At 39.1% G+C, this 25,929-nt stretch overlaps 1 long non-coding RNA gene across 1 annotated transcript in view; it reads right to left on the bottom strand.

The window, feature by feature from the left end:
- LOC311629230 overlaps window positions 1–25,929 on the bottom strand; it is a 107,887-nt gene that overhangs the window by 4,805 nt on the left and 77,153 nt on the right. The window contains exon 2 of the long non-coding RNA XR_014796174.1: window positions 20,961–21,047. This is a non-coding gene — a long non-coding RNA (uncharacterized lncRNA). The remainder of the gene's footprint in view (window positions 1–20,960; window positions 21,048–25,929) is intronic.

Genomic DNA, 25,929 nt, shown 5'->3' on the forward strand with positions numbered 1-25,929 from the left:
TAGGCAGCCATCATATTTTTGTTCATTTTTAATAGCCATGAACATACATGGATTTAAGAGGAAATTTTTTATTTATTTATTTATTTATTTATTTATTTATTTATTTATTTTAGAAACATGGCTGTAGATGACTTTTAAATCAGCCCTACACATTCTTGGTACTTTAACTTATGGTACCGGCTCTGCACCTTGACTGCTGAACATACTGTCGGATGCTAACTGGGCTGCTTTGCTTTTTACACGCAGAGTTTTGCAGGAACTCTGGGGATGCTGGCCAGGTGGGAAAATACACTTTACTGAAGAGTCCTTGGTGATTCTAACCCCCACGCCTCCCTGAAAAAGAAGAGAGTAGTGGAGTAGATGTTAAAGATAACATCTGCCAGGAAAAATGTATCTTTGGGACACCCTCTGATGAATAAATCTCTGTGGCATTTGAAAGTGATGGGAAAATGAGGTCTAAAAGAAAAAAAATCACAAATATTTTGGTTCCTAGTATACAATGGTGCTGGGCAATAGACTGTACTTGCAAGAGTGTATTGTGAACAGCTCACTAGCTTGAAATCAATCATGATGGGAGTCTTTATAACACAGAAATTATCAAATTATCAAATTCCCTCACCCCTACCTCCAAACATGATTATTAGCATCTACTAACACTATGGAAACAAGGAGGACTACCTTTATTTTTGAGTCTTCCAGGTAATAAAAATGCCCTGGTTTACTGTTTTATTCAGTAAGTATCTCTATTATATTTATGGTGGGGTTTTGTTTTCAAGCTGAAAGAAATGGTGTCCCTATGATATTTTGCAGTGGTTTAAGGATTAAACCTCTACTTTTATGGTTGGCAGAGAAAGGTCTTAGATAATACGGGATGAGAGTATTTAACCAGGGACTACCAGCTGGCTTGGGGCTCTGAGCTTTTTTACTATATTCTTTTTTTAAATATATTTTTTATTGATTTTGTACAGAGAAGAAGGGAGAGAGATAGAGAATTAGAAACATCGATGAGAGAGAGTCATCGATCAGCTGCCTCTTGCACATCCCCCACTGGGGATATGCCCGCAACCAAGATACATGCCCTTGACTGGAATCGAACCTGGGACCCTTCAGTCCCCAAGCCCACGCTCTATCCATTGAGCCAAACCGGTTTCGGCTTGGGCTCTGAGCTTTTAATACTGGCAGGGTTTTCCTTGCAGAGGTCCAGTATTCCCTAAAAGGTGATGGTAACACCCATGTATCCAGTCTCCCTCAACTTTTTGACTTGCTTTTTGAGATTCATCGTGTCCCTTTTTTCACCCTTAGCTACAAAGCCATGCATGGGAGTCACTTATACATCTGTCTGTTTCTTTAATAGCCTTATAGTTGATATACAAAGAACTGCACATATTTGATGGGTACACTTTGGTAAGTTTAGATAAATGCAAATACCCCTGGTACCATCACCAACAGTCAAAGTAGCAGACATCTTCACCACCTCCCAGAGTTTCTGGTGTTCCCTAGTTTTTGTGACTTGATTTTGTTTGTTTTGGGGAGCTTTGTGTTTTTTTGTTTGTTTGTTTGTTTTTGTGTGTGTGTGTGTGTGTGTGTGTGTGTGTGTGTGTGTGTGTGTATGGTAAGATCACTTATTATGCAACCTACCTTGCAGCAAACAATAGAAAACAATATGGAGGGCCCTTTAAAAATTAAAAGAAAAAACAACAAAATAGATTCAGAGACATAGAAGCATGGAACAGACTGTTGAATCTCAGAAGTAAAGTGGGGATGGTGGAAAGAGATCAATCAGAGAACTTGTATGCATGTGTGCATAAGCCATGGACATAGGCAATAGAGTGGCAAGGCCTGGGGTGGGGGCAGTGTGGGTTAGAAGGAGTTAATTGGCGGGGGTTGCGGGGGCGGGGGAGAGTACATCTGTATTACTTTCAACAATAAAAAAAAATTTAAAAACAAAACTATTCTGTCATTCAACCATCTCACTTCTGGCTGTATATCCAAAAGAATTGAAATCAGGCTCTGGAAGACAGCTCTGCACGCCTGTGTTCATGGCAGTACTATTTATAATAGCCGAGACCTGAAAACAACCCAAGTGTCCATGCACAGATAAGGGGACATTTAAAAGTCATGATACATGCAATGGAATATCCTTCAGTCTTAAAAGAGAAGGAAATCCTGCCATTTGTGCCAACATGGATGACCCTGGAGGGCGCTCTGCTAAGTGAAATAAGCTAGTCACAGAAGAACAGATACTGTATTATTCCCCTCATATGAAATGCCTAAAGTAGTCATCACTCATAGACACAGGGAACACAACAGTGATTTCCAGGGCTTGGGGGCGAGGAAAATGGGAAGTTATTCAGTTGGGGATAGAGCTTCAGTTGTGCTAGATTAATAAATCCTAGAGATGGGTGCCCAGCCTCTGTAGTTTATAATAGGGCATTGAGTGCTCACCCATCTTTTACATGATGCTCACCTCCTTCAGCTTCTGAGGAAGTTGTGACTGGGTCCCGTCAGCCACAGGGAATGGGCCATTTGGTAATCATTTGGTTAACTTGATTAATCTGGGTAATAGAGTTAGGAAAAAATAATCCCTCTGGCCCTTACAGGGTGATGCCATTGGATTGGACTCCCCAGCCACAGCTAGGAGAGAGAGCTGAGAGGAATTGATTTGTCTCTAACACATCACAATTGTACAACAGAATACACTCCCTAGGAAAACAAAACTCTTTACCCGCAAACCAATACACTCCAGGGCACACTGGAGAAAGAAGACAGGAACCAAGAAGAAGGCTGTGTCCTGACCACAGCCACATTCATGTCAGGAATACTGTGTGTAGCTGTGCTGCCATCTCAGGAAAGCCAGCATGGAGTGGGGGTATCCCACAGCAAACCCCACTCTCTGAAAGATTTGCTGAGGTGTTGGGAGAGACCCCTTCGGGGACCGGAATCGGGATCATAGGGGAGAATGGAGGTAACAGATCCAGCCTTAGTGGGGTAAGGAAATTTAGGGCAAATGAAAGGAATACAAATTCAAACAACAGGTGGTAACGTTAGGCCGGATGGGTGGTTTAGCCTGATGGGTGGTATTTGTTGAATCGGAGAGTGAAATAAATTTTAAAAGTTGACAAAAATATAAAGGAAGAAAAAAAAAAGAGCTCAAACATATTCCTCATCTCTGAGGAGGGATTTAGAATAAATTCCACCCTCTTCTTAAGCTAAGCAGCTCTTGCCAGAACAACATAGATCACAGCCCCGCTGCACACAGAAATTCCTATGCTAAGTATGTGGAAATGCAGTTCACCCTTTCCTGGAACATGAAATTAAGAAACATTATCCAGAATTAAAAGCAGTCTTTGTTACCCCTAGGAATGATGACAATCTAACACTTCTTCATACGTGAGTAATGCATGAGTTCTTTCCAAAATCAACAATCAACCACAAACACTTGGCTGGCCCAGGAAAGGTTTGAAGGCTTGCGGATATTAGGACAGGCCCGCAGAGCAAGTGTTCCAACTCACATGCCCACACAAGTCTAACCTCTGCTTTTAGGGAAAATGACCCATATGTAGTCAAGGACTGCATTTTATTCTTCTTACTCTGTCACATAAAATACCACCCATAACTTTTAAGTAATGTACTGTTTATCATTCTAAAGTACCTTAATCCACATCCTGGTACATATTACCCATGCAGGAGATCTTTCTGTTCCCGTTAAGATCTGATAAGAACAGAGCATACCAGTTTAGGGTGAAATAACCTAAATGCCTATGGACTGTATTTTTAAGGTCTTCACCCAGAGAGAGCAGAGCGCAGGAATAGTTAGCTCCTCTTTAGGTATGACAAAGCTCGAGTAAAGTGAGGCCACACTGCCAAATGTATACCAGTAGGTTCCGGAAATTCAGCAGGGTTATGCAATGTAATGCTCTGGCCCAAACTGTTTCCTGTTGGCTCAGTGACTGATGACTCATTGTCTAATAGGGTGGCAACATAGAAAACATAGAAAACAAGTGCCTCCAAACCTTCATCTACTGGCAAAAAAAAAAAAAAAATCACACACCAAGATTGCTTTTCATTCTCCAGTTCCATCTATGGTGTGGTTCTCAAATTTGACTGCGCACTGCAATGACCTAGGGAGTTTTAGAAACTAATGATGTCATGGCCCACCCCCAGAGGTTCAGTTGGAACTAGGCTGAGGTTCATCCTGGGCATCAAGCTTCAGGTTGATTATAACAGGAGGTGAACGTTGAGAGTCACTGATTTAGAGTAACTTGGGGACTGTCTAGGTAGTGCTTCTCAAATTGTATTGCAGAAATCATCTGAGAGTCCTGTTAAAATGCAGGTTTTTAAAAAATAGATATGTGTTTATTGATTTCAGAGAGGGAGAGAGAAACATCACTGATGAGAGAGAAGCATTGGCTGCCTCCTATACCGGGGATCAATCCCGCAACCCGGGCATGTGCCCTGACCAGGAATCGAACCATGACCTCCTGGATTCATAGACTTATGCTCAACCACAGAGCCACACCAGTTGGGCTAAAATGCAGGCTTTGATTTAGTGGGTCTAGAGTAGGGCTGAATCTGAATTTCTAACAAGCTTCCAGGGGATGCTGAGGAGGGCCCTGGAGCAGTGAGTTTGGGAGGTTGGGCCCTGGCATTGCAGCAGGAAGCACACGTCACAGGCAATGCCTCTCAAAGAGGCAAGACTGGCCATTTGGTACCTTTGGTAAATGGGAGAACTGCTTACAAGTTCCTGAAGCAGCCCCAGCATCACCAAAAACTGTATCTGCTTAAAGCAGGATTGCAGACTTACTGAATTAGAACCTGCAGTTTCATAACATCCCAGGTGATGTCCGTGCATATGAAAGTATAAGAAACACTAGGGTCTCAGCCAATTTCCTCCTCAAGACCCTTACCCAGAATGACCAGGGGGATGGGAGAGGAGAGAGACAGGATCCTTTCAATTGCAAAAAAAGAAAATCTTGTTTATACAGATACATTTTAAAATATGGCAAAGCCTAATCAAGCAAATGGAAACCACACGAGACCATCATGTGGAGAGAACTATTGATAACTGTTTATTCCTCCATCCAAATAACAGTGCTTCTAAAGAGAGAATAAAAACAAACTATTGAAAGAGCGCATTTCATCCTGCTCAAACAGAAACTTGGCAGTTTTCATTGAAATGTACACCCATCAGATTTAGCCCAATGTGGTAAAAATATGAGTCTCTTGTTTGGGATAATGTTGCTTGCCGAAGGAGGCTAACATCGCATCCGATTCTGACGGTTTTCTTGGAAATACGAAACCTCCTTACTATGATTCAGAATGTTGCAACCAAGCTATTTATTCTGTTCTCCTTCTAAGTTAGAAGTTCAGAACTCCCGGACTTAAAAATACCAGCCAGTAATGAAAAACAGGGCAGCCACATTGAAGTTACTAGCAGTGAATAAATTCCCAGAAAGTTGAAACACTGATGTGTATGGGTGACCTTTAAATATATAATGAGTAAATAGTTTGGAAAAAAACAGTCATTCACACGGATTTCAAATGTATTCTCTTTCAATCTGTAACAGATCTGCTTGTTTTCTGTCAAAGAGGTCAGATTGTTAAAATGTTAAACTTGGCTGCCCAGATCTGCCTCAGCCAGAACTGTCAAATCAGAAGCCTAGCAAAAGAAACTGGAACTTTCCTGTAGGAACTGAGATCCCCAGCTCTTTCTCACTGAGTTAGAACAGTGAAAGCTAAGAACTTGAACTTTTAGAAAAAAAATGTTCCTAAACTTTTTTAAAAAAAAAAGTTTATCTTTAGAAAACTGCCCATTTTCCTTTTATGACTTTAAACTCGAGCACGGCCTTCCCTTACCTGAGTGAACACCTTTGCACCGAACTCCAATGTACGAATTCAATGGGCTGTCTACCAACACTGGGAGAAGGACCCGGACCAATGTGTCATATTGTTTCTGTGAAAAGAGAAAAGCTGGACACAGTGGTGGGGAGTGGAATAGTTTTAAGAATGAAACGATGGAGACGTTTGGGAAGTTGGGACCGGGCATTGCAGTAGGAAGCACACGTCACAGGCAATGCCTCTCAAAGAGGTAAGACTGGCCATTTGGTACCTTTGGGAAATGGGGGAACTGCTTACAGTTAGTGAACTGGTGACTGCATTTGCATATTGGCATATATATATGATTTTATTATAAAGCTCTTTTCTGATACTTCTTTCATGTTCTTTATATTGGGCAGAAATGTATTATTTTAAATGAAGGTGTGAATATATTTATGTATTCCATGAATTTCATTCCAAAGAAGTAAAAAGGAGATTACAAAATAGTGTTAGAAAGAGAGGTCAATGGGTCTGTTAGAACCTGTGAAATTAATTACCTTATCGTCAATATAAATATAATTGCATAGGTGGCTACTTAATTTTTATTACCTTACTATAAAATAAAAGTTTAGTTTTCCCCCAAATTCTTTAATTGAAAGCCAGCCCGTGTGACATGAATAATATTTACTGTAGGAAACCAAAACTAAGACAGCACCAGAGGCCTGCGGACAGCCAAACAGGAGGGAAGTGATATTAATATAAAATATTATGACGAACAAGAAATCTAATAAACAAAATAAACTGATGAATAAAATAGAATCAGAGGCATGGGAACATGGAACAGACTGATGAATCTCAGAAGGAAGGGAGTTAAGGGGGACGGGAAGATTAATTGAAGATCATATATATATACACACATACATATGTGAATTACCTATGGACACGGACAATAGGGTGGTGAAGGCCTGGGGCGGGTTCCAGGTGAAGGGGGGCAATAGGGGAAAGCAAGGGGGACATCTGTAATACTCTCAACAATACAAATTTTAAAAATAAACTTAAAAAAAATACTGTGAACCAAACAAAATATGATTTTAGTACAAACCCCATCTTGCAAGTTGCAGGGGTAGGTTTTGACTTACAAAGGTGTGCCATTCCACACAGGTAATTTTACCCAGAGAGCTCTAAAGTTAGTATCAGGGATATATTTATTTACTATGGCTGACCTGGAGATTAGCTAGCATAAAATTAGAGTAGTCTGGAAGGGATTATTTTGCAAATGGAACAGAATACACACACACACTCTAGAGATAGTTTCAGAATAGAGAAAAATTCAACAAGCCCCTTTTGTAACGTTGGCAACTGGGAGGTACTTTCACATTGTCACCTTATCCATTTTTATTTCTCTTTGTCACTCATAGGATTAAGTAGCTTAATCATGCAAACCAACAACAATATACAAAACAATATAAAACTGTGTCCAAGGTCTAAAAGAAATAGAAAACGGATGTGTCATTGCACTGCTTTGCTGGCCTAAGTATCCTGCAGAATAGCAATGTGTGCCCCTTAATGGCCAGGCAGCATGACATGGGGAATTCTGGCCCAATATGACACTGCACTGAACATTCCTACACTTAAGCTACAATGGGATGGGAGAATACTAGAATCCAATGGCAATTCCTCCGGAACAGGCTCCTTAAAGGTCAACAGGAGAAGTGAAATCAGCATCACCACACCCCCCCCCCCCCCCCGCCACTTTCAAGACCCCAAACACATTAACTTTGAGCCACAAAAAACAGAAATAGAGTTTTAAGAAGACCAGAGGAAAAACTGGGATTTTCAAGGGCCTCTAATTAACTATAATGAGAATAACCATATTTCCTTACCCAGAGGTCCTCAACTTAGTACATTAGAATCACCCAGAGAGCTTTCAAAATAAAATCTAATGCCAATGTGGTACTCCCAAACAATTAAATAAAAATATCTGTGGTTGGGATCCAAACATTCATTCTTTTTTAAAAATATGTTTTTACTAGGGCCCAGTGCATGAATTCATGCACCTTGAAAGGATATGGGCCAAGAGGTTGCTGTGGGCACAGAGGCAGGTTTTGGCTCATCCTCTGTGCCTCTGCCCAGCCCCTCCCACTGCAGCCCCTGGTCCCCAGTACCCAGTCCCCTGTCACCCAGCAGCCCCGCTCCCACTGCTGCCACTCCCACGCACTGAAGCAATTGGGGCTGGCGCCAGCAGCTGGTGCAACTAGGGCTGGTGCCATCAGTGGGTGGGAGTGAAGGCTGCTACCTCAATCACCCCTCAGGGGCAGGGAGAGGGCTGCTGCCCCAAACACCCCTCAGGAGCAGGGGGAGGTGGCGAAGCTCTGAGGGGCGATCAGGGCCAGTAGCCACTGCTCGCACCCACTGATGGCACCAGGTGATCAGGGAAGACGCCAGGCACAGGCAGCAAATGCAAGCAGTGGCTCTGGCATCAGCAGCAGGTGTGAGCAGGGTCTGCGCTGGCAGTAGGTGTAAATTCTGGGTGGGACCAAGGAATTTTCAGTAACCACCTAATGACAGCAACTGGTGCTTCGCTTTGGTCTGGTGCCCCCCCTCACCTCCTTCACCATCCCTCCATGGCCAATGCCCACCATGCTCTGCTGCCTGCTACTGGTGCCTGCTGTGTTCCGCGCATGCCCCCTGGTGGTCAGCGCACATCATAGCAACTGGTTGTCCGGTTGTTCTGCCATTTGGTCTATTTGCATATTAGCCTTTTATTATATGGGAGGATTGATTTCAGAGACAGAGAGGGGGCGAGTGGTAGAAACATTAATAATGAGAATCATTAATCAACTGCCTCCTGCATGCCCCACAATGGGGATCGAGCCTGCAATCCAGGCATGTGCCCTGACCAGAAATTAAACCATGACCTCCTGATTCATGTGTCAATGCTCAACCACTGAGCCACACAGGCTGCACACCATTCATTCTTTCAAAGCTCCCTTCGTGATACTAATATTCACTCAAAGTTGAAAATGCCTGTTAGCCATATCTCAGAAATGAAACTACATCCAAAGAATTGTAGTAAGCTTCACAAATTAAGTGTAGTAATTATTATTATTATTATTATTATTATTATTATTATTATCTAGGGCTGCTCAATAGTGCCCTAAAATGAAGTTCAAAGTTGGCTGGCTTGGCCATTGGGTCATATGGGAAAAATCAGCTAAAAAAAAACCCCACAATTCTTTGATGGAAATTTAGCTTTCTGCCAACTGCATGTTTGAGTATTTGTGGCCCAACTTCAAATAAAAACAGAAGTAGAGTGTTGTCTTTTTCTAACTGAATTGTGATATTCACAATATACAGCTTGACTGACAGTGCTTGTGGGCAACTGAACAACTTTAGAGATTCCTTTTTGCTTAAAAGTACACTGTGAACATTTACTGTATTCATTTCCAGAACAAGACTCTGGAAGCTGGGTTTGCTGCTTGCCTTAAACAATCTGTGGGATTTGGAGCATAATCCAAAACTATCTAGATTTTAATGTTGTTGACCCTAACTGAAACAAGTTTGGGCTGCATAATCTCAAAGATATTTTCCATCCCTTAATGTTCTGACTCAATGATCTGTTGCTTTCTCCCTCTTCCCCAGGCATTGCCCAGAGATCGCTCAGAGTCATGTGGTTATACCACTTATTTTCCTTCCTTAGGTCACGTCTTAAAGGCAAAAAAGTTTCACAATGACTTGATTGTTTTTGCCTGGTATAAAAGAAGTACTGAAGAGCTTTTCACAAAGGACAGCACAAAGTTTAAGCATCTTTTTATCCACTAAGTGTGAAGAAACATCTCTAGTAGAGACCAAGGGAAAATCTGCTTCCTAATATAAACATCACTTTTCTATTAAAAAAAAAAATTACTGTCTTAGGAGGCATTCACTGAAGGAAATTGCTGGCCCCAGAGGCGAAGATATGATAAGATAATTTCTATTCTTTCATTTCAGCCAAATGTTAAATAAGTTACAAGTGAAATAACTTTGGCACTATTAATTCTCAAAAGCAGATTTAGGCAGAGACTTCAATAAGCCTGAAATCAGCACTTAATATTTCATTTTCTCTTTTTTGGGAGCGTTCAATGGAACAGTTTCAATTCTAAATTTAAGATATGTTGCCAAAAATTGATTGAAAAAACATGGCGCCTGAAAAAAATGTTTAGGTGGGTTTAAAAAAACAACAACACAAAAACCTGGATATGAACATTGCTTAAAAGAAAAATAACTTTTACACCATATTTATCTTCTTAATAGAAAAAGACTCCTTTCCTTAGACTTTGGAACAACTTGGCATCTAAAAGTATAGACTTTTTTATATTGTTTCAATATTTTAAGTGTGGGTCAAAGCTGGGAAGTTTAAGAATTTTATCTCAAATAGAAATAGTTTGCATAGCTTCAACATCCTCTGTTTTTTTCCACATTTCCCTTAATAACATTGGATTTTAAAGTTATTCTGCTTTCTGTCTTCATGTTCTCGAACATGAATGGCTTCACCTTTAAATTTAGATATTCAAAGGAATAATCCTGGAACTGGTATCCATTTTTCTAATCTTTATTTTTCTAAGACTTCAGGTAACCTCTTCCTCTTTAAGTGACCACATTATTTCACCTGATGTTTCTCAAAATTACATTACTATCTAATATTCAAAAGAGGTTGATGATATATTTTGTAGTAATAATTCTCTCACAAAATATTAAGGTGCCCAAAGAAGCACCTTAATGTTTTGTGAGAGAATTGACCCCTATTGCATCTTAAACAGGCTACTGACCGGAACTTAAACTATCAATAGATGAAGTGCATCTCAAATTAGAACTGTGCTAGCTGTTAAAAGACAAGTTTGAACTACTCTCACTGAGTTTGAATCCTTTTGAACCTGGTTTGCTAAAGTTAGAACTGGGTTGAACTAACTTACGTTGGACTGAATCATCTTCACTAATCCTCTCTTGGTCTTAGCCTTGTACAATACCAGCCTGTCAAGCCAGGCATGCCTGGAATGAACTGCCTGTGAGAATGGTACACAGGTATGGAGGTATACTGATAATACAAAAAAAAAAAAAGGGGGGGGGGTGGAAGGACTATGTGAAATGCAAGAGATGATCAAAATTCTGGGACCAAAAGTCAAGAAAAGAGGCAGCTGGTGCTCACAGAGGCAGGGCCAGGGGATGATGAATCTGCAAATGGAAATCCAAGCGGTGGAAGAAAATACAAACAGGGAATTTTAGTTGATAAACATTGAGCATCCACCGGGATGTTGTTTTATGAGCAGCCTAGTTTGGGGGATGGGGTGGGGTCATTGCCAGGCTTTTAAAGAAGTGAGTTAGACTCAGCATTATTCTTTAATGCAGGCTGGGCAAAGCTATACGGAAAAATCAAGGGGTAGATTAGAGCAGGCTTTTCAGATGCACTCCTCTGTGGAGTGCTCCTCTTGCTCCCTCGGGCTCTATATCTGTACAGCTCTGGGAGCCCAGGGAGCCTGGCCTACACTTTCCGGCTTCCTCTTTCTCACTAGGGCTGGCTTCAAGGCAGAGCAAAGCAGTCAGCAGGACAATAATATTAGTAACATTAGTCAACACAGGCCTAGAGACCTGTTCTTGAAGTTGTGGCAGGACTGACCTGTACAAATGAGACAAAACAAGAATAGACATCTGGCCTTCTGAACCAATGGATTCTCCCCATTGTGGGGTGCCAGCAATGCAGGGTAAACAGGAGAGCACGGGCAATCCTCAGGTTGCATCAGACTTGACTTACATTGTTTCACGGTTACGTCATCATCTCCCATTTACAGTATTTTTTTTTTTTTAATGTTCCATCATTTTGACGTAGGTACATGTATGCTTTATTTATTTTTTTTATTTATTTACCAAAGTAAAGGTCAGGAATTGGTATCTTTCTTTTAAATCTTTTTACTGTTTCATTTCATTACTGCTGTGCGTGTGCTCCAGGTGAGTGACATAGGTGCTTATGTAGGTGGGTTCCGACTTACGGTGAAAATCGAATTACATCGCAGTAGGAATGATCTCCGATGTAACCCGAGGACTGCCTGCATATGAGTTTTTCTAAGCAATGGACACAATCCAGTTCATTGAGCAAAGCAGGGAAATTACAGGTGATGCCAGCAATACCTATAATTTCAGTGGATGGGTCTGTTCTGCTTCAGGGTGTAGAAAAATTTGTAAGTCATAATTCAAATTAGTTCAAGTACTTCCTCTGAAACAAAGACATGATGAAGAAGCCAGGGTTCAAAACAATAGCTTTGAGTATGCTGTAGAGCTAAATGCTTCCTGCCAGAAGTTTGCTGTTTTGTCTGAGATCAATAATCCCTCTATATAAAAGCCTAAGTGACCATATGATCTTTTAACCATATGACCAGTAGCTATGATGCGCAATGACCACCAGGGAGCAGATCAATGCAGGAGCTGCCGAGCTGCAGTGACTTGGCAGCTGTGGTTCTTGGGTAATGCACCCGGAACTAGAGAGGAGGGAGCCTGATTCCAATTCTGGGGTGCATCACCTGAGAACCGCCCTCTCTTGCAATTTGGGACCCCCCAGGGGATGTCAGAAAGCCAATTTCAGTCAAACCCTTCAAGCCAGGCCAAGGGACCCCACCAGTGCGTGGGCCTCTAGTGTCCTATAAAAGGGGTAAACAGACCTTCTTGTTCAGTTCACCACCATGTTTGCCATGATGTCAAGTACTCGTAATAGAAGGGAATTAAAAATAAACTCTATGCCCAGCTGGTGTGGCTCAGTGGTTGAGCATCAACCTATGAACCAGGTGGTCATGGTTCAATTCCTATTCTGGGTACATGACCTGGTTTGGGGTTTGATCCCCAGTGTGGGGCATGCAGGACTCTCTCTCATCATTGATGTTCCTATCTCTCCCTCTCCCTTTCTCTCTTTAATCAATAAAAACATATTTTATTTTAAAAAAATAAACTCTAACAGTACCGTTTCCCATAGTGCTTGGGAATCTGGAATACATGTATCTTTTTAAGCATGCTTGAGCTAGAAGCGTCTGAAATCCATGTTAACCTGGTTCCGTAAAATGACTCATGACATAGGAAGAGCTCCAGGGACTCTGACAATATGGGTGAATTCTATGGTTCTTTTAGAGCATCTCCAGAGCTCTCTGCCTGGCAATATTGTCAGGATGTGTGTGGTAGCACCGCCATATCTGTTGTTTTCTCAGCTTCCATAAGCCCACCAATATGTTTACTTGCCTTAGAACTGAGACCTCAAAACCAGTTTAAACCAGTTTGGATTGTTTTGAGATAAGCCCATTCTAGGTTTGAAATGTTGAACTAAAATATTAACTTAGCTAATCCTTCAGAGACTAACCTAGGTGGGCCCGTTGCTCTTGAATGAATACTTCCCAAGAGGTATGATAGATAATACCATTGCTGAAATCTTACTTTAAGGAAGTTGGTCACTAATTCAGAAATGAATGAATCAGAGACTATAGCCAATGCATATTTCTCCAAATGGCCCCATTGCTGGCCTGCTGAGCAACAGGCTTTATCAAATGTGCCCAGATTTCATGATCTTTCTAAACCACAATCCTTCTTCTGTGTCACTTTCTGTTTGATGTTTACCATGTGTTGCCTATTTATAGGGAATAGATGCATGTGGTCTTGTTTACATGCAAATGGGGGTTTACTACAACAGATTTAGTTAAATGGGAATCAAGTCAAGGTGAAACTTTAGTCAAAGGCATTTGTTGAATACAAACCATTTTGCTTATAACAGAATCATTGCAGTTTGATCAAATAAAATGATCTCAAGCTAGTCCAAGTAAGAAAAAACTTAATTGTTCATACCTCTGTGATATCAATTCCATTTAAGAAAAGTTTGTTTTCTATTTTTTTAGAGAACTGAAATGAAAATGATGACTTCATATTATGGTTAAATTATGCATAGATTTTTGAGACCCAAACCAATATACAGTATATAACGAGAGGAAAAAAAACAGATTTTTAAGAAATATATATATATATATATATATATATATATATATATATGAAATGAAATAAACATTATAATTTTGTAATATGACTTGATATTGGCACAGAAGTACTAGTTTTACCAGGAGAATCTAATTTTAAATGGGAGGAAAGGCTTAATGTAAAATTTAGGGGCTTTTGCTAAGTTTTTTTTTTTATTCTTTCCTTTTACCCAAAGAAACCAGTACAAAGAAATGCAAATATTTGAGTATGTGTTTAAATAAAGATTGCATCAGTCATATGTTTGGGGAGTAACCGGGGTCAACTTCGCCTGACTGGAAATGATGGCTGAGGTTATGATAGGGAAAGTACAAGAAGAGAGATTCACAGCCAAAACCGTAGGGTTCTGCTCTCCTGAAATCATCCATCTGGGACCTTCAGACCCAGACATCTTCCAGCCTAAGAAGAAGAATCAAGCCGGATGCTCAGAGTCTGTTTTCAGCAGCCTCTGACCCAAGGATCCAGTCCATCGCTGGATTCAGTCCCCATTTATGATTCTAACCATTTTTATCATATTCTGTAAGCTCATCTATGCATTCTCTTTTATGACTTCATTGAGTTTTCTCCTCTAGCTGATAGCATTTGCTTTTTGTTTTTTAATCTCTTAGTTTCCAGTTTGGGTTGTCTCGTTTCTAAAATTTATCACAGTTGATTTAATTCTTGACTTTTATCTTTGCCACTTTATAGTGTTTATGTTATACCACTTTATCTCACTGTTTTACTTTATTACATTATCTTGATTATTTTATTATCTTCCTTTAAAGAGTTCGTGTTTTCTTTTCAATGTTACCCAACATTTAAAACTGGCAAACAGAAATAAATATTGGCTAAAAGCATGCATCTGGGAGGTCGGTCCAGGCCCTAAGCAAGGAATGTTGAAAGATATTTTTCCCTCTTATGGGTTTTATAACATCTTTTCCAGATCTCCACAAATGAGTCCTACATTTTCTCCCTACATAAATCTTTTGATTGTGAAATCAGTCTGAATGGTAAGTCTGACTATTATCAGGAACGCTTGATGCGAGGTAACTGAATCAACCGAAAAGCCAAAAGTACCCTCTCAACATTAAGTTACCGTGTCCCTAGGGACAGCACACATGAATACCTGCATTACAAATTCGCCAATCTGCTTAGGGAAACTGGGGAAATGTCACCATTTCCATTCTACAAAACAGTTGGATTGTGAACAGATTCTGGGAAAACACAGTCTACCAGAAGAAAGAAGGTCACAATCATTGGAAGTCAAGCAGTTTAATTCAAGGAGAGAAATTGGCTCACGCTCTCCCAAAAGAATCTTTTTTTTTTTCCCTTCTATAAAGAAAATGGCTTTATTGTTTTTCTCTTGCTACTTAAACAACACAATTGTTTAGACAACTCAAATGACATAAAGTTCTAAGCAAGCTATCACTTGGTATCCCAGCCTTGAAAAGATACACTTACTGTCCATCTTCTCATGCATCCCCTTATGCACAAATACCCCTAGATCTATCATGTTAGATAAATGGTATTGTATCTTATATATGGTTTTAAATGTAGTCTGTTGACTTACTATTTTCCTCTTTTTTTTCTGCTTATTGTATTCTTCCCATTTCATTTTATTCTTCCACCCTTTGCAATACCTCATTTCCGATGCATAAGCCACATTAACAAACTAGTTGATAAATGTCCATGATTATATATTGCTCATAAACGTATGCTCGTGTGTGTGTGTGTGTGTGTGTGTGTGTGTGTGTGTGTAAGAAAAGGTTAAGTTATATTGCTATAACAAATGACCCCAATATTAACAATAATGATTTATTTCTTGGTCATGATATGTTTCCATTTTAGGAAATTCTTTTCCAATTTATCTTTACTCCTAGATCTTGGAGAGGTTGTTACAGAAGGAAAAATAATTTAGCGACACCACTGAGCTAAGACCCACACAAGAGATATCCTGTCTTCGTCTACACTTTTCAGACTACACTAACTTGGGCCTTGCTGGCCACATGCTCCTAATGGAGCAGGCTCTCAGAAGGGCCAAAGGATTCTCTCCCTTCTGAGTCTACACCATCTGGACCGTGCTGTAGGTACCAGGATTCCAGATTTCCTGCCCAAGTGTACTCTTCCCTGAGCTTATCCCTCAAGGGTCCAGATTTGTCTGGAGGAATGTGTATCCCATAAGTCCCAGAGGTAGCCAAGAGTGTGATGTATGTGTGGACTGTGGGTGAAGCCTGGCAAGGTGGGCTGGGGTGTGCCCAGAAATGAGCTCAAGCCCTTTTGTGCCACAGACTAAACGTAGAGGTCCTAGTACTTTAATTCATAAGGATAGTCAGTGTGCAACACAACTTCATAACAAAGCTATCTAGTTCCCTATGAACTGGGATACATGTTTATATATAATGAAGATCATTCTTGATGCAGTTCTACTTATCTACATTTCTATGTATTATACCAAAACCACTTGGATATCATACGGAGTTCTAATCTGTATTCTAATATTTGGTAAGGCAACTCCCCTTTCATCATTATTATTATTGCTCTCTTTTCCTTAGTATTATTGGCTATTAATTTTTTCACATATTCTTAAAATAATCTAAGGCAAATAATTACAGAAATTTACATTGAGATTTCTAATAGGAATTGTATTATATTCATATATCTATGCAAATATAACTCTGATATTTTTATTTTTTATCAGTAAGTATTCCCATCCCAGAATATAGTATGCCTTCTACTAATTAAGATTAATTTTTTTCTGACCTTTAATAAAACTCTATACAACTGGATCTAAATCTTCCAGGTTAAATTTACTGCTAAGTATTTTTTTACAGTTTTTATTACTATTGTAAATGAAACATTTTTCCTCTTTTCCCCATCTTGTTACTGCTGGCACCAAAGCAGGAAGGGGAAGTATTGGTTTGTTTATACTTACCTTGTAGCCAGTGGGATTTCATTACAAATATATAATGTCATTAGCAAAATAGAGAAATTTGTATCTTATTTCATGACAATTTATTATATTTTCTTGCATTATTACATCTGCAAGGACCAACAATGCTATGGTAATCAAACTATCTAGTCTCTGATTTTCCTATATAATAAAACCCTAATATGCAAATTGACTGAAGGGTGGAACAAAGGGTCGCTATGACATACACTAACCACCAGGGGGCAGGAGCTCAATGCAGGAGCTGCCCCCTGGTGGTCAGTGCACTCCCATAGAGGGAGTGCCGCTCAGCCAGAAGCCGGGCTCACGGCTGGCGAGTGCAACAGCAATGGTGGGAGCCTCTCCTGCTTCTGCTGCAGGCAGATATCCCCCATGGAATCCCACACTGCGAGAGGGTGCAGGCGTGGCTGAGAGATCCTTCCCCGCCCCCCTCTTCCAGTGCACAAATGTCATGCACCATGCCTCTAATAATTTAAATAAATTTTAGTATTTTACCAAATACTGGTGAATGGTATTTACTTAATTTAAGTAAATTTTTTTTTTCTTTACTTTGAGTGTTTGTTTTTTTTTCCACAGCTGCTGAACTAGAGTCTAGAGTCCTTTTTATTTTCACTGTATTTATTATATAGATCAAGTTCGGCTGTGAATAGCAGGTAAGCCAAACTCACAGAGCCCTAAAACACAGCAGTTTACTTTTCTCTGCTGTACAAATGCAGTCAGTCAAGGTGTGGTAGGACAGATCTCAAGCAATTGGACACAGGCTCCTTCTAGCCTATTGTTCTGCAACCTCAACAAGTAGCTTGTGGTGCCAGAGCTGCCTCAGGGTCAATCGCCCTGATGTAATTCCAGCTGGAAGAAGACAATAGCAAAATAAAGGGCAAGTTCCCACCCTTAGACAAACCTTGCCAGAAGATGACACACACCACTTTTTTTTTTTTTTCATTCGATTGGTCAGAAATTAGTCACCTGGCCATGCCTAATTGTAGGGGAGGCTGGGAGATCAGCCTTTTTTCTTTTTTCTTTTTCTGTCTCATGGTTTTAAATGAGCATTTTATAGGATTCCATTTTCTCTCCTTGCCTAACATTCTCCCTCCGCCCCCGCGTTGTTTTAGTGGTTGCCTTAAAGTTTGCAGTATGCATTTACAGCTAACCCAAATTCACTTTCAAATAGATTATACTACCTCACAAGTAATGCGAGTCCTTATAAGTACAAAATAATCCTTACTTCTCTCTTCTGTTCCTGTAGCACTGCTATCATTCATTTCATTTATTAGGCATGCATAATCACACACATACATACATATACACTGAGTGGCCATATTATTATGGCCACCTTTTGCCTTCAATACTGTGGTGATTCTTCTTGGCATTGACTCCATGAGATGTTGAAAGGTGATGTGAGGAATCTGACACCATGCCTGATGAATAGCACCGTCCAGTTCTGTGAGATTTGATGGTTGTGCAACCAGCTGCCTGATGGCTCTTTTAACTTCATTCCACAAATGCTCAATTGGATTGAGATCTGGTGATGGTGGGGACCACCTAAGCAAAGTAAAGTCTCCCTCATGTTCTTGAAACCACTCTGCACAACACGAGCACCATGGCATGGCACATTGTCTTGTTGGAAGAAGCCATCTCCAACATGATAGGATGAACTTGATCAGCAAGGATACTTAGGTACATTGTGCTATTCAGACGTTGTTCCACATGAATTAAAGGGCCCAAATCATGCCAGAAAAACATGCCCCAAACCATAATACTGCCCCCACCAGCTTGAAAGGTTGTACTCATGCATGTAGGGTGCATGCTTTCATTCTGTTTCCGCCAAATTCTCATTCTGCCATTTGCATGATGCAACTGGAAATGTGACCCAATCACATGACTTTTTTCCAATGCTCAACTGTCCAATCCTTGTGATTTTATCTTGGTAACTGCAGACAGGCCTTTGGCTTCCATATCCCATAAGATGCAGTGTACGGATAATCTGCCTACAAATGTCAGATGGTCATAATAATCTGGCCACTCAGTGTGTGTGTGTGTGTGTGTGTGTGTGTGTGTGTGTGTGTGAGTGTGTGAGTGTGTGAGTGTGTGAGTGTGTGTATACAAAATATATACATAAGCGTACATAATGGGATACATTATTGCTTATTGCTATTATTATTATCGATATTTTGAAGAAACTGTTACCTGTTAGATCAATTAAGAATAATAAAAATAAAAGTTTTTATTTTACTTTCACATATTTCTTTTTCGGTACTCTTCCTTTATGTAAATATGAATTTCTGCCTTATATTATTTTTCTTCCTTCTAAAAAGCTTCTTTTAATATTTCTTGCAAGGCAGCTCTCTTGACAACAAATTTCCTTAATATTTGTTTAAGAAAGTCTTTCTCCTTTACTTTTGAAGGATAATTTCACAGAATTCTAGGTTGGTGTGTTTTATTTTGTTTTCTCTCAACACAAAAAATTCACTCCCCTCCCCTCCTATTTGCATGCTCTTTGAGAATTGGGGTGTGATTCTTGTCTTTGTTCCTGGGTAGGTAAGGTGTTTTTTTCCTCTGGATGCTTTCAGGGTTTTTCTTTCTCTCTGAATTTCTGTACATTGAAATGATATGCCTTGGTATAATTTTTGTGAACTTACCCTGCTTGATGTTCTCTACGCTTCCTGGATCTGTGGTTTAGTGTTTGGCATTAGTTTGGGGATATTCTCAGTCATTGTTGTTTCAGATATTTCTTCTGTTCCTTTATTCCACCTCCTGGGGACCTCCCATTAGCATGTTACATCTCCTGTAGTTGTCATTTCCCACCACCTACTCCCAGTCCTTGGACACACAGCCCCTGTTTTTGGGTCTTTGTTCTTGTTGCTTTTCTATTAATAGGTCTCTAGCTCAGAAATTCTTTCCTCAGCTGCATTCAGTCCACCAATTAGCCCATGGTTAGTGTATTTTTTTATCTCTAGTATTTCTTCTTTGTTCTTTCTCAGACTTTCCATCTCTCTGCTTCCGTGGTCCATCTGTTTTTGCATGCTACCTACGTTACTCACGAGAGCCCTTAGCATACTAACCATAGTTATGTGAAATTCCCAGCCTACTAATTCCAACATCCCTGCCCTGTCTGGTTCCGTCTCTTACGTGTGTCTTGCCTTTGGTATGCCTTTTGGAACATGGTGGTGAAGTAGTAGGGGAGGGAAAGCATTCTATAGTCCTATAAATAGGTCTCAGTCTCTGAACTATGAATGTCACAAGTGTATCCCAAGTCCTTCCCTCCCCCTGTGATGAAAAAGATGGCTACTGTGGCCCAGAACTGGGTATTCCCCTCCCCCAGACCAGTTAGGCCCCTGTTAGCTAGTTTCTCCTAAGCTCAGGTCTTAAAAAGGACAGAGTATTCAGGAGTATTTCATTTAATAGGCATGCATAATCACATGTATATGCATATAATATAGGTATATACACACAAGACATATACGTAAACATACACAATGGAATACATGATTGGTATCCTTTTTTCCTCCCCATGCCAGAAGCACCAGGGGATTTTTCTTCTATATTCACTATGGGAACCCAAGCTGCTCCTGCAGCCAAATGTCACAATATTGTGACAGGGTCAACCTGGAGTTTTTCAGACTTGCCCACAATGAGCTCAGGCCTCTCCTACCCAGGCACAAGTTCCTGCAGGCATGGAACTGGTGCAGCTTTGACTCTTTCCTTAGGTCAGCAGTGACACCCTGCACTTGTGGCCTGACTCTCCAATCTCAGGGGCAGTGCTTTACCATTTGCCCTCTCCTCTTTTACGGATCCAAGTAGAGCTTTTCAATTTCCAGCCTGTTCCTTGCTGTCAGAACGGAGTGACAACCTCCAAGTTTCTTGTACCAGAAACCCTAAGTCAGAAATGCATTCTTTATCCTAAGAAACCATGTACTTGGCTGGAATTATGACTTTTATTACCTTGATGATGTGGCAAACAGGTACTGAGGGACAGCCAAAAGTGAGTTCCACAAGTATCTACTCTGACATTTATATTTTTATCCTTTGTTTACTGCAATAAATTATATTGGCAAGTTTCCTGATATTGAAAATTATTGAGGTAAAAGCTATTTAGTCATATTGTATTATTTTAATGCATATCCCCACAAATATCAAATATAAAATTTGACCCAAGAAGGAGTAGAAAGCATAAACTTACCATCACCAATGGAGATTTTACAACACTTGTTAAAGTTCCTCCATTAAAAAGGTCTCGGGATCACTTGGTTTTAAGATTTAATTCCATCTGTTTAAAAAAAAATAGAAATGGGCCATTTAAATGTCTTTTAAATCACTTCAGGTTATATAAAAGGAAATATTCACAAATCATTTTATGAAGACTTTCCTGAATGGTGGACTCATGTACTCCCACGTGGGGACATTACACGACCACTCCCTGAAGCATTAACCCCTAATGATCACATCCAGGTCTCAGTTAAGTTTCAACTGCAGGTCCAGAAAGCAGCAAAACTTAGCAAGTGATGCCCTGGCTGCCTCAGGACCAGCTGCAAGGACTAATGACCCCTTGCCCTGGCAACCGCCAATGGGTAGAGACCATGACCCTGAACGGCCTCTGGAAAGCTGATGCATATTCTATTGGCATCCTCCTCCGAGATCAACAAATAACTACTCTCAAGAAGGAAGACCCAGCGTGCTCTTCCTCTTGGGAGCATGCCCTCACCTTTTCTGTCCTCCTCTCTGCTCACCCAGGAACATTACCTTGACCCTTCTCTCTCCTAAACTCCTTATTTTGTCTCTCTAACTTGTTTCCTGAGCCCATTTCTTCTACAGCTCACTTCTACTTCTGTGACTTTCTAAATAAACTTTCTCTTAATAAAAAAAAATTTACTACTTTCTTGCTGAATTTCTTGCCTTTTCACCAAAACTACTATTAGTGTTGATGACAGGAACAGAAAATGAATATAGGGCAAGTTATGGGAGCTTAATGTAAGATCCAACTATTAATGTGTCTGCAAAATTCGCATTTTAGCATCAATGCAAGAATAGGTGAGGCAGAAATGGAATGAAAAATTTTAAAGGTTGTTTTAAGTCTACATTTCTCTTTAAACATTAAAGGCCTAATGCACCAATGTTGTTTTAGAGCAGAAGTTGGAAAATTCTTTTCTGTAAAAAGCCCACATAACCACTGTAATATGAAAGCCACCACAGACATTATCTAAACAAGTGGGCATAAAAAAGAAGTGTTACAATAGAATTTTATTACCAATTCAGCAGACCAAATTTAACTTGCCAACATTATTTTATGCATCTTTGTTTTAAAAACCAACTAAGTCTATACCCTCCAGTTATAAGACTGATGTTGTATGTTTTTAATTATAGAATGCATTGTCATTCAAAACTGTCAGGTTGTTGTACAGTTATTTGTTATCAAAATATTACATTGTTTAAATTGCTGGCTAACAATTCTAAATTCTCTAGACCCATGTACTATCAAGCTTTCCTTTTAATGATTCCTCAAATGCAAAGAAAACCATGTGATTTTATATAGAGAAATTACACAACATAATGTTGAAAAATTAAAGAACTAATGCTTCATGTTTAGTGACTCGAGGACATCTACATTCTTCTAAAACAATCCGTAGGATGGGATCTTTTTGCATCAAATTACTTTTTCACTTCAATTTCATTTGAAATGAGAGTAGTTAAATACAATTACAGAACCCAGATATGGCTGAATTGGCATTGAATGATAGGGGCTTCCTCTTTAACTGCTCTGGGTAGCATATTTTATGAAACTTGTAACTAACATTGGTGCTATATGATTGAAACAATGGCTTTTGCTATGATTTCCAATGTGACATAATTGTGGTAAGAAGGAAAGAGCTTGTAGGTAGACACATGTAAGGCCTTGTAGCATTTTTATCCTGATGGCTCATTCACTCACTTCATAGTTTTCTGGGATAGATGCGATAAACAATCTCAAGGGAGTAATGAGTGGTTACTATAGGGAACTACAAGCATATGGGGCAGAGGGTTAGGGAAGGCCCATAAACAAATTATTAACAACTCAAAAAAAAGTGAAGACACAGAAAAACTTTTTAATAAATACACATGCTGATGGATATTTCTGACAGTGTGTAAAACTAATGCCTTATAAATTTACTTATGTTATAGATAACAAGGTAGGCTTTATCTCGCTATGAAGCATTTTAAAATGCTACTCTCCCCTCTGTAAATATTGTATCTTATTGACAATAGCACCAGAACTGGATTTCCAAAAAGCTTTTTCTATTCGTGTGCCATATTTTATAGTCAGTGTTCAATTAATCTGCTACAGTTCAGCTTCGTGAGGCTCAAATGTCTGCTTCACTCAGCTCTAAATGGGCCAGAGCTCTTTAAAACTTAAAGAGCAAGAGTAGACATAGGATGTACGCAAGGACAACATCAGGTTCTCTAGCATATTATTGTATTTTGAATCAAAATAATCAATGGAAATCATTATTCACGAAAAAAATATGTCTCCTAAATGCTTAAATTACATTTTCACTTGTGTTAAATGCATGGCTTTGCTTTAAGGTCCACCACCGTTTTCATGTTCTATGTTATTTCTAAAATGTTTCATGGTATTGATACTCTGAATATTTTTTATATTTATCACTTCTTTTTAAAAAAAATAAATATCTTTATTATTGAAAGTATTACAGATGTCCCCTTTGTTTTGCTTTTTCCATTGACACCCTCTATTCGGCACCCACCCCTCCCAGGCCTTCTCCACACTATTATCTGGGTCCAGGTCCTCTTTGAATATTTATTAACTGCTATCATACTCTCAGTTCTTTGCCTTTAAACTTGATTCATATTGTCTTAGGTAAATGGCTAATATATAATAAAATAGGAGCAACTAAATGACAAAGCGCTGGTCTCTTTTTTTTTTTTTGGTTGATGGGTTCTAAGACCCTTCATCTCATTCCAACAACGAAGCTTTTAACTGTCTACCAGTTTCTAACCATTAACTCTTGTCTTCAGTCCTTTATCCCTTCAAACACTGGCGATTCGTGTATTCTTGGCAGATTTACAGTATATAAATACTGGGGGAAATCAGACTTTATGCCAATAGCTGTAAACTATAGATGCACAGTGATTATTTTCAGAAATGGATGTAGGGAATGTCCACAGATGTTTGGAGTTTAGCCTCTTTGAAAATGTATTTGAGTTATGATGGAAGTAAACAAATATCAATGCAACTAGGCAATTAAGACATTTTTCTGTTGGTTATAATAACACCATACTGTGTTCCCCAAGATGTGTGTTTTAAGTGTATTATTAACTTCAAGTTCTGACATTGGCCAAAATAATAAGCACAAATAAATGCTGCTGAGTGAAAAATACTGTTAGTTCTACATTTCCAAAAAGAGAAAAATGGTACCTTTCACTATAAAAAATATTCTATCTTCAACAAATAATGCATCCTTTGCATTATTTCTCAAAATATGAATATGAATTAACAACTAGTTCTGGGATTATAAGTATTAATGGGATTAAATTATAGAAACCAACGCAAAATGTATTCATCATCTCATCTACCAGATATATTTATCAGCTAACAATCCATGCAAGTACTGAAGTCAGGTTGTGGAGCTTTAATTTGGAGATAAATGTAATTCCATTTTAGTGTGTACATGGAACATGGTCTATTCAATTAGTGTCCATTTCCCTGGCCTCAAAATACACTATATTCTGTTATTCCTGTTTTGAAATTGCAGTTCTGAAGTTGCCACCATGGCTTTCAGGCAGCTAAAGTCATTTATTAGTTTTAATAATATTTTTGTATATATTCCATTGGATTTTTTAATGGCAAATTTGGCCTTTAACATGGAGCATATTACATGGGGGAAAAACTATTAAAACTCTCTTTTCATGTTGTATTCTTGAAAATGACATGTTTGCAATGGGCATGGATACTAAAAATATAATTTAGAACTTAATACTTTTTAGGTTTACAAATGACAGCATTTCATTCAGCTGGTATCTAATTTCATCATATTCTCTAAATGAGCAAGGACATATCAATGAAAAATAAGGTCTGCTATAAAAACACATGTTGTAGAAACTGTGTTCTAATATATGTAACAATATTTGGTATTAGAGATTTATTAAACTCTAATTGGAAAAATAGTCCACAAAAGATGTACAAAGAAGTAAATTATTCAGCATGAAATTTGGGGTAGAATTATCCTTGAACTTTTTTAATTTAGTTGTCAAGCAAGCAGACTTACATCAAGGAAACCATGTGGGCTACATAAAGAAATTTTAAAAGGCCAAAAATTAACAAATTACACATTATTCATTTATCCCTGTTTCAGTTTTATTGGATTTTTATATTATTAAATTGAAATAAACATTTTTCTTTTGAAAGAGAGTTAAATTTTAATATTTAATAATTTGACTTCAAAGTTTTTAAATAAAAAGAACAGGTATATTCCCTATGTTACTTTTTGACTATAACTTTTAAAAATATCTCAATGTGCCTTTCTCAGTAACTGATTCAATAAGTAAAATGAAAATCAGTAAAGATGTAAAAACATTAATTGGCATTAATAGCCAACTAGATCTAATTAATACTTATAGAGCGTTCCACCAAAAGCAGAGTATATCTACTTTTCAGCTGCCCGTGCAACATTTGTCAAGATACACTATATGTTTGGTTATAAAATATGTGCCCTGACCAGGAATCGAACCATGACCTCCTGGTTCATAGGCTGACACTCAACCACTGAGCCACAGGCTGGGCCTGGTCTGATACTTCTTTGAACAGCAAAAGATTTGTAGGGAAAATAAATATACATACACTTAGGAAATAATTACAGCAAGTCTAGGAGATGGTTATTATTATCTCTATATCATCAATAAGAAACTGAAGCTGCCAAAACCGGTTTGGCTCAGTGGTAGAGCATTGGTCTGTGTACTGAAAGGTCCCAGGTTCGATTCTGGTCAAGGGCATGTACATTGGTTGCGGGCACATCCCCGGTAGGGGGTGTGCAAGAGGCAGCTAGTTGATGTTTCTCTCTCATGGACGTTTCTATAATAGCTCTCTATCTCTCTCCCTTCCTCCTCTCTGTAAAAAAATCAATAAAATATATTTTTTTTAAAGAAAAGAAAAAAGAAAC

Source organism: Pipistrellus hanaki (genome assembly GCF_964339955.1).
Source record: "Pipistrellus hanaki genome assembly, chromosome: 10".
Taxonomy (NCBI): Eukaryota; Metazoa; Chordata; class Mammalia; order Chiroptera; family Vespertilionidae; genus Pipistrellus; species Pipistrellus hanaki.